Consider the following 14,932-nt stretch of genomic DNA (forward strand, 5'->3'; position numbering starts at 1 on the left):
AATGACCAGGGTCAACAGCAGGATACAGTTAACTTGCACAGAACATTTGGCTGAAATGGCTGACAGGATGAGGAAGACAAGAGGGTCAAATTAAAACAGGCAATGCAATATAACATAGACACATGTCAGTGAATGAAACCAAGCCCTGGGACATGACACTCCCCATCTGAAATCTTTAGATTTCACTACATACTATCATAGGAACAATGTTCCATGAAGTTCTGAAGTTGTCCTTTAAACCTGTAAACAAGAAAGAAACAACAATATGCAACAATAAACAACATTCAGTCTAAACCTTGAAGACTAAGACTTGTATCTTAAAAATGGAGAACTTAAATAAACCCATTTTAGGATTGGGGAAGCCGTTATAAACCAACATTTCCACCAACCCACACTGTAATCCACAGGTGAGGTGTCCACTGATGACACAGTCAGTGGCGGAACTACCGCCGTAGCAGCCGCTACGGGGCCCCGCCATATCGGGGGCCCGTGGCGCGGGCCCCCGGAGCTCACATAGCCTGTAGCACCCGGCGGCCGAGCAGGCCTCCCGGGTGCTACAGCTGTTCGGGGTCCAGGCAGTGGCCACGAAGGGGGGCCCGCGGGGCCCTCCCGATCAATTACTCTTGTGACCGCAAGCATTGTTTTGCTTGCGGTCACAAGAGTCCTGCTCCCCCGGCTGCTGCGCGGCTGCCGCATCTTATCCCCGGCAGCGCGCGCATCCCAGAACTCCCTGCACGCCTTGGGCCCTGACTTCCGGTTCCGGCGCGCAGGGAGCTCTGGGTTGCGCGCTGCCGGGGATAAGACGCGACACCCCCGGCAGCCGCGCAGCAGCCGGGGACAGACCAGGAGGAGAATCAACGTGGGAGCGCGTTGTCAGGTGAGTTAAGTTTTTTTTTTTATCAGCCTGCAGGGTGGGGGGAAGGAGGGGGGCATCTATGAGGGTGGGGGGAAAGGGGACCATCTATGAGGGTGGGGGGGAAGAGGGGGCCATCTATAAGGGAGGGTGGGGGCAGAGGGGGCCATCTATAAGGAGGGCAACATGGGGGGAGAGGGGCCATCTATTTGGGGGGGGGCAACATAGGGAGAGAGGGAATACACAGAGGGGGGCATATATTATTAGGGGGTCACATAGAGTCAGGGCTACCCACTAAATGAGGGTGTAAAGGGGACAGTACAGATGTGCAGTGTGTATAGAGATAAGGATGGTGCCAGAGTGAGGAGACTAATATGTCTGTCTGGCAGATTCTGTGGATTCGTGGCTCGGAGAAGTTCTCATAATGGCCCAGGACGGATGGAGAAGATGAAAAGGAAAGAACTCCGATCAGAAAAGACTTCCCCTGTCAGTCACCTGATATAACTGCACTGTAATGTATATGGTGTATAGAACCTGTGTAGAGCTGGGGCCACCTTTATATGACTGGATGAGGTGATTTAGTGTACTGGATTTGGTCAGTAACAATATGGTGGTGATGGTTGTGGTGTGGCAGTAATGTTTCCTTCCTATATACTGGTATTACTGGTAATATTGGTCTCAGTATACAGGATTTGGTCGGTAACAGTATGGCAGTAATATGTACGGTGATAATACTTTCTCTTCCAATATGCTGGTGTTATTGGTAATATCTGTCTTGGTGTATATATAATATTTATACACACACACACCAATAGCATCACTTGGTCGTGAAAGGAGGGGGGGGGGCCCAAGTTGGCCTCTCGCACCAGGGCCCAGGAGACATTAGCTACGCCCCTGGACACAGTCATAGTTCACGGTGGTAAGCTCCCCGCCATGGGCTGAATATAGTATCAGAGTCACTTATGTGATCTTTTCCTTTGGAAGAAGAAGAACTAGCTCGTTGATTGGACGAAAGAAGAGTCTCGCTGAACCCCCTTTAGTCACCTTGACTTCCACTTTACGAGTCTTTCCATCATCGCTAGGAACAACTTTAGTGATGAGACCCATAGGCCATTCATTCCGATGGGCTTCTTTATCTTTTAAAAGAACAAGGTCACCTTCTTGGAGATTAGGTTTTGAAGTCTGCCATTTGTGACGGCTTTGAAGCATGTGGAGATACTCTCCCTTCCAGCGATGCCAAAACATGTTAGACAGATGTTGAAGCTGATTCCAATTACGTCTGTAGATGTCGCTGTGGTCAAAGGTGCCTGGAGGGATGGCAGCAGTTCCAGTATTCTGGGTAAGAAGTGTTGCTGGGGTAAGAATGATTGGAGAATCGGGGTCTGAAGATACTGGTACTAAAGGCCTTCCGTTGATGATAGCAGAAACTTCAGCAGGGAAAGTGACCAATGTCTCATGGGTAAGCTTATAGTCCATTCTGCGTGCAATTCCAATCATGCGTTCCCAGGATCCTCCCATATGGGATGAATGTGGAGGGTTAACCTCTTAAGGACCCATGACGTACCGGCACGTCATGGATCACTGTCACTTAAGGACCCATGACGTACCGGTACGCGGGTCCTTTAAGAGGGCGCCGCGGACCGGCCGCATGCGATCAGGAGAGATGGCCTGCAGAAATACACTGCAGGCCATCTCTCCCTGTCGGCACGGGGGGTTGTTAACCCCCCCCATGCCGACGATCGCCGCTATTGGCTTATCAGTTCAGATCAGCCAATAGCGGCGATCGGAACATTTCCGGGTAACCCGATGACCCGGAAAAAATGGCGGTCGGTGCTGTCCGAGGACGGCACCCACCGCCATTACTGTAAAAAGTAATGGTGGCCAGGTGCCACCGGCCCGATCGCCGTGAACGGCCGGCCACTATCGGCCGGCCGCTCACGGCGATCAAAGTCCCCAAAAGTTATAAATACCTGCTCCGGACCCCTCGGCTAGGTAGCTGAGGGGTCCAGAGCAGGTATTCGTACATTACTCACCTGTCCCGGGCTCCTGATCGGCGTCTTCCGGGTTCGCGGCGTCCTCGTGTTGTCGTTCGGGTCTTCGGCTTCTTCCGTGACGTCACGTTCGGCTATTTTCGGCTCCAGCGTCGGGTTTTCGGGATTTTCCGCTCTGCTGCCCTCTAGCGGCTGATATGTGTAATACACTTATCAGCAGCTACAGGGATGTTCAGTATGTAATAAAAGTTTTTTTTTTTTTTTTTTTTTAATTTTTTTTTTTCTATTTTCCGCACCCTATCGCCGCTGAGTGTTGATCAGCATCGCACGAAAGTGCGCTGCTAATCAGCAACTCCTCCTTTTTGGCGTAGGGTGTTTTTTTTCTATATCCTACTGCCACGGTCTGCTGATAAGTGCCGCACATAAGTGCGGCATTTATCAGCAACACCATTTTTGCCGTAGTTTTTTTTTTTTATACTTACTGTAAAAAAAAACACGTAAAAAACATACATTACACCACACTACATTGAATAAAGTTTGACACTACACCACTACATACCCCATATACCAATCCCTATATAAAAGTGGCCCCCAGGGTGTTTTCGGCGTCAGAGGGATACGTTATTATTGCCTCAGACACCGAAACAGCCAGTGAGGATGAATGGGGGGATCCTTCGTTCCTCCATTCATCCTCATCATCCTCATCCTCCAATGACGTATCTGGGGGTAGCGTAGCGTACGCTGCCCCCCAGACACGTCTTTTCCGCCAGTACCGTCCCAATAAGAGATCACAGTATGGCGTGAAATTCTACAAACTCTGTGAGAGTACCTCAGGGTGCATTTAAAGATAGGGTACGTGCACACTGCGGAATGGCGAAGGATAACCCTTTGTGCTTTCCGCAGCTGGCACCCGCCGGCGGACTGATGCGGGCGCATGTCTCTACCCGTGTCATAGATTCTATGCACGGGCGGATTCAGTCGTCCATCCAAAGAATGAATACGTTGGACAGAGAGCGGAATCCGCCCGTGCATAGAATGGAGTCTATGACACGGACGGAGAGGCGCGCCTGCATCAGTCCGCCGGTGGGTGCCAGCTGTGGAATGCACAAAGGGTTATCCTTCGCCATTCCGCAGTGTGCATGTACCCTTAGAGTGTATGAAGGAAGGGACACCCGAATCCAGCCCCAGATGCCCCCAGATGCCCCCCCCCCCCCCATCCTTGGAGTTAGTGGGGAGATCGTTCGGGAACTGATCTTCCCACTGCTGGATAAAGGTCACCACCCGTACGGGGATAACTTTTATACCAGCACCCCCTCTTCTGGTCCCTCGCTGCCCTGTAGCTTGCGGCACGATCCGAACATATCAGAAGTAGTAATAGCGCCCTAATATTTAGCAGCCATGGAGCGGACCCAGCGCTTCTGGATATGAGGGACCCCGTATCGCACCAGGACAACATTTTCCAGGTGACGTCCCCCACACTGGAGAAAGGGAGACCCCAGAAGAAGTGCAGAGTGTGGCGTAACAGGGGGATCAGGAAGGACAACATTTTCCAGTGTGACACCTGTCCTGATCCCCCCGTCCTCTGCATACTGGATCGCTTCAAGGCGTACCACACGTCATTGGGGTTCTACATTATCTAAATTCTGTCCCTTATTCCTATTTCAGGGGTCACGTTGATCCAGGGATTATTCTGATCGCCAATATGGAGTCGGGAAGGAATTTTTCCCCTGTGATGAGGCTACTGTCATCTGCCTCACGAGGGTTTTTTGCCTTCCTCTGGATCAACACAGGTTGAGTTTGATGGACACCTGTCCTTTCCAACCTTATAAACTAATAATTGGCCTAACACCCCCAAATAAATTAGAATTGTCCCTTTTCCCCAGCTAAGTAGGTATGGCCGCCATTCCCATTAGAGGATGCCATGATGCAATTATAAACCCTCTGTGCTGCCAGGGCAGTAGAAACCCCTTACAAGTGACCCCATTCTGGAAACTACACCCCATAAGGAATCTAACAAGGGGGGCAACAGGAATATGGCCCCCTGGTGACGGCCACATTTGGGACGTGAAAATGAAAAAAATTGTATTTTTTATTTTCACGGCACATGTTCTACACATGTGCCCGTCACCAGTGGGGTCCATATACTCACTGCACCCCTTGTTAGATTCCTTATGGGGTGTAATTTCCAGAATGGGGTCACTTGTCGGGGGTTTCTACTGTCCTGGCAGCACAGGAGCTTTGTAATTGCGACATGGCCTCCATCCTCCATTCCAGCCTCTAAATGGCGCTCTGTCCCTTTGGTGGCTTGCCCTGTGCCCATAAGGCACATTATGTCCACATGTGGGGTATTTTCGTACTCAGGGGAAATTACCCTACACGTTTTGCGTTTATTTTCTTTAACCCCTTGTGGAAATGAAAAAAAAAATCAAGGCTAGACCAACATTTAGTGTAATTTTTTAAAAATTTTTACTCTAAATCATTAATCTTGTCATGATTTTTTCATTTTCACAAGGGGCTAAAAGGTAAAAAAAACACTAAATGTGTAGCGCAATTTCTCCTGAGTACAGAAATACCCCACATGTGGACATAAAGCGCCATGCGGGTGCAGGGTAAGCCTCCAAAGGGAAGGAGCGCCATTTGGTTTTTTGAGGCTGGATTTGGCTGGATTGGATTTCGAGGGGCCATGTTGCATTTAAAAGGCCCCTGTGTTGCCAAGACAGTTGAAACCCCCCACAAGTGACCCCATTATGGAAACTACACCCCTCAAGGAATGTAACAAGGGGTGTAGTGAGCATATGGACCCCACTAGTGACGGGCACAAATCTGGAACAATGTGGCGTGAAAATGAAATATAAAATTTTTTACACTATAATGTTGGTTTAGCCTTGAATTTATCATTTTCACAAGGGGTTAAAAGAGAAAAAAAAAAACACAAAATGTGTAGAGCAATTTCCCCTGAGTCCGTAAATACCCCACATGTGGACATAAAGCGCCATGTGGGTGCAGGGCAAGCCTCCGAATGGAAGGAGCGCCATTTGGATTTTGGAGGTTGGATTTGGCTAGAATGGATTATGAACGCCATGTCGCATTTACAGAGCCCTCGTGCTGCCAAGACAGTGGAAACCCCCCACAAGTGACCCCATTATGGAAACTGCACCCCTCAGGGAATCTAACAAGGGGTGCAGTGAGAATATGGACCCCTTGATGACGGGCACATTTGTGCCGTAAAAGTGAAAAAATGAAATTTTTCATTTTCACGTCACATTGTTCCACATTTGTGCCCGTCACCAGTGGGGTCCATATGCTCACTGCACCCCTTGTTAGATTCCTTGAGGGGTGTAGTTTCCAGAATGGGGTCACTTGTGGGGGGTTTCCAGTGTTTTGGCAGCATGAGGGCTCTGTAAATGCGACGTGGCCCTTGAAATCCATTCCAGTGAAATCCAGCTTCCAAACGCTCCTTCCCTTTGGAGGCTCGTCCTGCGCCCGCTTGGCACTTTATGTCCACATGTGGGGTATTTCCGTACTCGGGAGAAACTGCGCTACACATTTTGTGTCTTTTTTTTCCTTTTATCCCTTTGTGAAAATGAAAAATTGAAGGCTAGAACAACATTTTAGTGTAAAAAATACTTTTGTCTTTTTTCACACCACATTGTTCGGAAAATCTGTGAAGCACCTGTGGGGTCCAGATGCTCACCGCACCCCTTGTTACATTCCTTGAGGGGTGTAGTTTTCTGAATGGTGTCCCTTTAGGGGTGTTTTTTAGGTTTTGGCACCCCAGAGCCTCTGCAAACCTGAAGTGGTACAGTCAGAAATGACCAAATATAACGGAGCCATTGAAATGCACTAGGCGCTCCCTTATATCTGAGGCTTGTGGTTGCGTCAAATAGCGCAATACGGCCACATATGGGGTATTTCTATAAACGGCAGAAACGGGGCAATAATTATTGGGGTGCATTTCTCTGGTAATAGGTTCATAATTATGAAAAATATTGGATTACAATAAAATCTCTGCACAGAAAATTAAAATTTTCAAATTTCTTACACACTTAGCTTTTATTTCTGTGACTCCCCTAAAGGGTTAAAACACTTTCTGGATATGCTTTTGCAGAGTTTGGGGGGTGCAGTTTCTGAAATGGGGTGCTTTGTGGGGCTTTCTAACATACAGGCCCCTCAAATACACTTTAAACCTGAACAGGTCCCTAAAAATATCTGATTTTGAAATTTTACAGAAAATTTGGAAATTTGCTGCTAATGTTTTACGCTTTCTATTGTTTAAAAAAAATGAAAGATAGTTTAATAAATGCTGCCAACATAAAGTAGACATGCTGCTAATGCTATTTAATATATAATTTATGTGGTATAACCACTTTCTGTATACGCAAAAAAGTTTTAAAGTTGGAAAAATGCATTTTTTCACAATTTTTCACGCTATTTTGTTTTTTTTCATTAAGATTTGTTATAAGTATCGACTCCAATTTACTAGAAATGGGAAGTACAATATGTCACGAGAAAACAAACAATCTCAGAATCAGCCGGATAGGTAAAAGCATCCCGAAGTTATTAATAAATAAAGTGACACTGGTCATATTCATAAAATTTACTCCGGTCCTTAAGGCCATTTCAGGCCCGGTCCTTAAGGGGTTAAACACCCACGTACATCCGTTGTTGGACAAGAAGTTGTCTAGCTGTAGTTCTTTGCATGCTCTCGCAAAGTTAGTGCCACAATCGGACCTCAGCTGTTTGACAGGCCCACAAATGGAGAAGAATCTTCAAAGGGCATTGATAAAGCAAGAGGAATCCATTGATTCAATCACTTCAATGTGTACTGCTCGAATGCTGAGGCAGGTAAACAGCACCAGCATTACCAACAGTAATCAGCAGCGTGGCAACATAATATCCGCCTGGTATTATGATAGGATTTTGTTCCTTGTTACACATGTCAGATTTCTCTATCCGACCACCCACTCTCAGTAATTTGTAGTGATCAAACACTGGGTTGAGTTTGTAGAGTGCACTGCTCCTGGACAAACTGATGTTTCTTGAGGTGCTATCTATCTCCTGACGATGATAACTTGTTCAGCATTTTTGAGGTCTGCAACTGTAGGATGCTCCTTACACATATTCCAACCATGACACTGTGCTGTAGTGTCCTTTGCAAAGCTGTGAGAGATGTGAATTAATCTAGCAATAGCTCGCACAATAGATGACCAAGTTGAGAAACGTTCAAAGCGATGTGACTTCAGTTTGACTCTCGAAGTAACAAAAGTGTAGAGCGTTCAGTTAGTGGGCCTGATTTCCTTGTCAGAGTCAGGATTAACTAGTTCAAAGATGTCATTAGTTGGGAGTCAGACCGGGGTCTTCACACAGAAACTTTGGAGGAAGTAATCACATGTGATCTAAAAGGCATGCAATTGATGCAGGTTGTGTTCCTCGATCAGCTGGGTTATGTTCTGTGGAGATATAACACCACTGTTCAGGAGTAGAGAAGTTTCTGATGAGTTCCAATCAGTTGCTGACATACATATAAAATTGTTTTGTCTGGTTATGTATATAACCGAGTACGACTTTGCTATCAGTGTAGAATGTAAATAAATCAATTGTAATGTGCATTTCGTCTCTTACAACTTCAGCTAATTCGACTGCTAGCACAGCTACACAAGTCTTGGTATGGAATGTGCAGGTTTAGGAGTTAGTTTGGCCTTACCTACAGGGCCGGACTGGGACTGAAAAGCAGCCCTGGCAAACACACCCCACCAGCCCACATACAAGTCTCCCTGCACCCATTGCGCCAACTGTGCAACGCAGAAAAAAATTCAGATATGATCAGATACCAGGTGTACGCAATTGCTGAAAAGTATTATCACCCTGCAGACTATATAAGAGTATACAGCTGTGATCAGAAACAAAATACTGAACAATTATAGATTATCTGTTTGCTCTCCTGTCATCTGTCACATGATTCATACTAATAAAGTTAAAAGTATTCTGCCCTGTAAACTATTCTTCAGGAAAAGCAGAGCCCCAGGAGAGCTTCATCTTAAGGCCATGTTCACACAATGTATGTTTAGGATAAATCACAGCCGTGATTTATGCAAAAACATACGTTATATTGGAAATAATGGAATGCCGGCCAGAGCGTATACACACATTGAATAGTGGCCGCACAGACATGTCAGTTCACACATTGGAGCATGTGGCTCTGGCTGCACGCTCCATTGTGTGCAGCAGTGAATTGAGATTCGGGCGCACACGGGTGCCCTGCATCTGAATTCACCAGAAATGAAGATCATCAGTAACACCTGCCATTCTGTGACCCGCCCAGATCACAGAATGGCCGGTGTTATACCATGTGTGAACATGGCCTAAAGTTACACTACTGAAATAATTCAGGGGCATCTTTCCTCCCTACCTTTGTATTGTGCAGGTCCCCTGTTATTCTTCCTGGAAATGGTTCCCCTGGTCCCTAATACACTGACCCATCCAATCATCACTGACCGTATCAGACTGTGGGGACACATTTTATTAAGCAGAGGATGTCAGTCAGGCCTGGGATACATAGAGTGTTCTAGAATGTTATATTCTTGTGTCACTCTCCATGTAGACCCGGCCTGAGAGAACAACACCAAGCTCTAATGTAGGACTCTCCAGAATTGTTACCTCATGGGGGGCACAGATATTCCCTATAACAGAGGTCAGGAGAGCGGAGAGCGGCCGGGGACTCACAGGTGATGTCTTCTCTGATCCCAGTCACTCTCCTATCCCAGATCACTAAGGAATGACCCCAGACCCCTACAAAATTAATACTCATGAAAATTCAGACCCCCGTGTTAACATCCCCCAAACACAATAACTACTCAGCTTAACATCTCTAAACCCTATTATTTATAGTGCACCGACTCCCTACCGGAGGATGTCATGCACTATAAAGGATGGGGGGGAGCAAATAACACTGCCATACCATGACCACATATTACCACCACCTAATGACTAACACCATCATACTGTATACAGTACACTGTATGCAGACCATGTATACCTCCATACAGTCAGCATATTACAGCACAGTTACAGTACACTCAGTGACTCACATGTGAAGTCTTCCCTTATTGGCGTCTTCCTCTTTGGTTGTTTTCCCCACTTGGCCCCGGCTGTCATGATGACGTCTTCTGGTCACCACTCCTCTCCACAGAATCTGTCAGACACACATCTTAGGCTCTGTTCATAACACCACCTGCCCACCTCTATACAAGCTGCCCATCCATAGTGCCCCAAATGGTTATAACGCCCCCTTCTGTTGCCCATGCAGTATTAAATCAACCTTAATTCCAGAGCGCTACTATAATAGTGTCCCAAATAGTATATCCCCCAATAGTGCCCCCTATAGTAGGTTATCCCTCCCATATACTAGTTAAAGCCCCGTACCGCCTCTTCCCAGCGTCGCTCCACTGATGCTTGTACATCACATTGCTAATGTTAGGGGTACTGTGGGCGTTCCTAGGCCCCCACTGCACCATTTTCCCCTGCATGTTGCCTCCTACACTCATGCGCACTTAAGACTAATTTACAGATTTTTTAGGATTAAAGTTAAAAAAACATTGTGATTTACAAGCACCGGAGGAGGGACGCTGGGAGGAGGAGGTAAGGGGCTACCAGGAGCCATCAGCAGCTTCAATTAAAGCAGTTTTCCTTTAATTCCAACTGGGCCTCTTATAATATTTCCATTATACAGGATGCCCGGAAAGCTGAGTGACCCCATTACACAGGATGCCAGGGAAGCTGAGTGACCCCCATTATACAGGATGCCCGGAAAGCTGAGTGACCCCATTACACAGGATGCCAGGGAAGCTGAGTGACCCCCATTATACAGGATGCCCGGAAAGCTGAGTGACCCCATTATACAGAATGCCAGGGAACCTGAGTGACCCCATTATACAGAATGCCAGGGAAGCTGAGTGACCCCATCATACAGGATGCCCGGAAAGCTGAGTGACCCCATTATACAGGATGCCTGGGAAGCTGAGTGACCCCATTATACAGGATGCCAGGGAAGCTGAGTGACCCCATCATACAGGATGCCCGGAAAGCTGAGTGACCCCATTATACAGGATGCCCGGGAAGCTGAGTGACCCCATTATACAGGATGCCCGGAAAGCTGAGTGACCCCATTATACAGGATACAGGGAAGCTGAGTGACCCCATTATACAGGATGCCAGGGAAGCTGGTGACCTCATTATACAGGATGCCAGGGAAGCTGGTGACCCCATTATACAGGATGCCAGGGAGGATGAGTGACCCCATTATACAGGATGCCAGGAAAGCTGTGTGACCCCATTATACAGGATACCAGGGAAGCTGAGTGACCCCATTATACAGGATGCCAGGGAAGCTGGGTGACCCCATTATACAGGATGCCAGGGAAGCTGGGTGACCCCATTATACAGGATACAGGGAAGCTGTGTGACCCCATTATACAGGATGCTGGGAAGCTGTGTGACCCCATTATACAGGATGCTGGGAAGCTGTGTGACCCCATTATACAGGATGCTGGGAAGCTGAGTGACCCCATTATACAGGATGCCTGGGAAGCTGAGTGACCCCCATTATACAGGATACAGGGAGGCTGAGTGACCCCATTATACAGGATGCCCGGAAAGCTGAGTGACCCCCATTATACAGGATACAGGGAGGCTGAGTGACCCCATTATACAGGATGCCAGGAAAGCTGTGTGACCCCCATTATACAGGATACAGGGAGGCTGAGTGACCCCATTATACAGGATGCCTGGGAGGCTGGTGACCCCATTATACAGGATGCCAGGGAAGCTGGTGACCCCCATTATACAGGATGCCAGGGAAGCTGAGTGACCCCCATTATACAGGATGCCTGGGAAGCTGAGTGACCCCATTATACAGGATACCAGGGAAGCTGAGTGACCCCATTATACAGGATGCCGGGAGGCTGAGAGACCCAGTTATACAGGATGCCAGGGAAGCTGGTGACCCCATTATACAGGATGCTGGGAAGCTGGTGACCCCATTATACAGGATGCTGGGAAGCTGGTGACCCCATTATACAGGATGCTGGGAAGCTGGTGACCCCATTATACTTACCATCCTTCCAGTTGTCCATGGCTTCTCTCTCCTCCTCTGGCCCTGTGGGCGCTGGGGGCGGGGCTTACCGCAAAGGGGGCGGGGCTTACCGGGACATACCCGGGACTATTGACAACTATGGAGAGGGGACATGGCTCCCAGGCTGTGGCTCTCCTCCGGCTAAAGGACGCGCCGGTGCATGACGTCACTTGCCTGTGCCTGGAGCTACTTCTCTCTCAGCACAGCTCCCAGGGGGCCCTGTGTGTATTCCCAGAGCGAGGCTGCAGACAGCACCACACGGAGGCCCAGCAGACAGCGCCACCTACTGGACAGTGAGCTTCTCCTCCTCCTGCATTAGCACAGTGTGCAAGAAGTGTGTGACAGTTTAGTGTCCAGCAACGGCCTGAAGCAGCTTATTAAGCAGCAGCATTGCTCCGGGCCGCTGCTGGAGTCAGGGCCGCTGCCGGACACTAAACTGCCACACACTGGTAATAGTGCCAAATTACATTTTCAGCCCAGCGGCCCACGGACTGACAATCAGGGCAGCCCAGCGGGCATTTGCCAGATCTGCCAGATTGTCAGTCCGGGCCTGCTTACCTAGCACAAATCCACAATGTGACTCATTGTTGGCTCCTGTAATCCTGATATAGGCCACTGCAGCTATAGCTTCCACTGATGCATCAGAGAATATATGGACCTCCCTTCTGATGGCAGATGAAAGGGAGCTAGGAGCATAACAACGTGGAACTTGGAGTTGCTCTAGTACTTGCAGAGACCTTTTCCATTTTCCCCACCTTTGTTATTTCTCGATAGGTAGTGGAGTGTCCCAGTCCATATTCTCAGTGGTAAGCTGTCTCAGTAATATCTTGCCTTGTGTGGTGATGGGGGCTATAAACCCAAGAGGATCATAAATACTGTTCACAACAGATAACACTCCTTGTTTGGTGAAAGGTTTGTCACAAGCAGACACTTGGAATGTGAATGCATCTTGTTCAATGTTCCACAACAATCCTAGGCTGCGCACAGGAGGAGCATTAGAGCTTAGATCAAGGTCCTTTAAGTTGATCGCATGATCATCTGAGGGAAAGGATTTCATTACCTCTTGATTATTTGAGATGATCTTGTGAAGTCTGAGATTCGCTACAGACAGCATCTCTTGCGTCCTGGTGAGAAGATCAACTGCCTCTTCACTTGTGGGTAAAGATTTAAGTCCATCATCTACGTAGAAGTTTTTCTCAACAAACAAAAAGCATCAGAACCATACTCCTTCTCACCTTTTTTTGCTATCCCTCTCAGTCCATAAATTACTACAGAAGGAGATGGACTGTTGCCGGAAACATGCACCTTCATCCGATAATCTATGACTTCTTTGTTGACGTCATTGTCTTTGTGCCATAAGAATCTTAGATATTTTCTGTTGTCTTCTCTTACTATGAAGCAATGAAACATCTGCTGGATGTCGGCCATAACTGCAACAGGTTCTTGTCTGAAGCGGATAAGGACAACTAGGAGGCTGTTATTTAGGTTAGGGCCAGTGAGGAGCAGATTGTTGAGAGAGACACCTTCATAATGTGCACTTGAATCGAACACCACTCTGATTTGGTCAGGTTTGCGAGGGTAGTACACAACAAAGGATGGAAGTTACCAACATTCTTCTCCTTCTCCTAGTGGTGGTGCGGGTTCTGAGTGATGTCTGTCAAACACCTTCTGCATAAAGTCTACAAAGTGTTTTTCCATCTCTGTCTGTCTTTCTCTTCAAGGTGTGCTTTAATGAGGAAAATCTTGTAGCTGCTTGCTGCAGATTGTTTGGTAGCTTGGTTCTTGGAGTATGGAAGGATAAAGGTGCTACTCAGCTGTTGGAATCATCTTAAGTGAGTTCCTTACCCTTAACTTTCAGAAATTCTTTATCCTCTCTAATGGGTGCCAACTTGTTGTCCTCACTTGTAGTATTGAACACTGTGGATCCAAGGCTATCATCCCAAGGTAGGCAAATGTTCATGTTATCTTGCTGGTCATGCTGCCCCTTACAGTTACTCAGTTTCTCTTTCACCTGGTAATGATGTGGGCATGGTTGAAAATAAGTGCTGCGACCATTAGGCAAGACATGTGTCAGGAATCGAGCCGCACGCCGAGGCGTGCGGCTCAGCTGGGAAAGGTGCTGATGGCATCCGTGGTTACGGGCAGGGCCGGTTGCTGAGGGCGCGCCAACGGCGTCCTTAGCAGCCACTCTGCTGTTTGTGCGCTGCAGCGCTTTTTACCTTTAGTCCGTTCCTGGTTTTGTTACGTTCTTTGTTTGTCTTCTGTGATCCACTCCATGTTTTTCAGTTCTCCCTGCATTTTTTACTGTGACTCATTCACTGATTGTTTCTGCTGTGACACCTGACACCTAGACAGTTAGCTGTCGGCACATAGCTTCCTGTTCACTATAAATCCCAGCCCCTTCCCTCACTCCAATGCCTGTGATAGCGCATTCTGCCTTGATCTCGCTATTTCCTGACCATATTTGTTTAGTGATTCTGACCTTTGGATTTGTGACCTCGACTTCGCTTTAGGATTACGATTTTGTACCTTCTTCTGCCCGTTTGTTGCTGACTTTGACCATTGACCATTCCATTTTTATGCGAGTCTTGTCTTGTTTCGTGTTTTCACTTGTAACAGCATAGGGAACGCCTCCCAGTTGTCCGCAGCTGTTTAGAGCTGTCGCGGCAAGTAGGTAGGGCCAGCTGGGGCGGGTGCCAGTTGCAGGGCTGCACTCGTCTGTGTCCTCCCAAATCCCTACCTGACAACATGTGTCTTAAATGAGGATATCTTGGTAGCCCTTTTTATCTTGTCTACACAGACATTGCCTATAATAACCCAACCTAAGTCAAGGCGTTGGGCGAACGGTGCATCATGTGGTCCGTTAATTTGCTGACGTATTTTGTGTACTTTGAGAATGTCTCTTCCCAGTACAAGTAGAATCTCTGCATTCTTATCAAGGGCTGGTATTTCATTGGC

The sequence above is a fragment of the Dendropsophus ebraccatus genome, chromosome 7 (assembly GCF_027789765.1).
Source record: "Dendropsophus ebraccatus isolate aDenEbr1 chromosome 7, aDenEbr1.pat, whole genome shotgun sequence".
Lineage (NCBI taxonomy): Eukaryota > Metazoa > Chordata > Amphibia > Anura > Hylidae > Dendropsophus > Dendropsophus ebraccatus.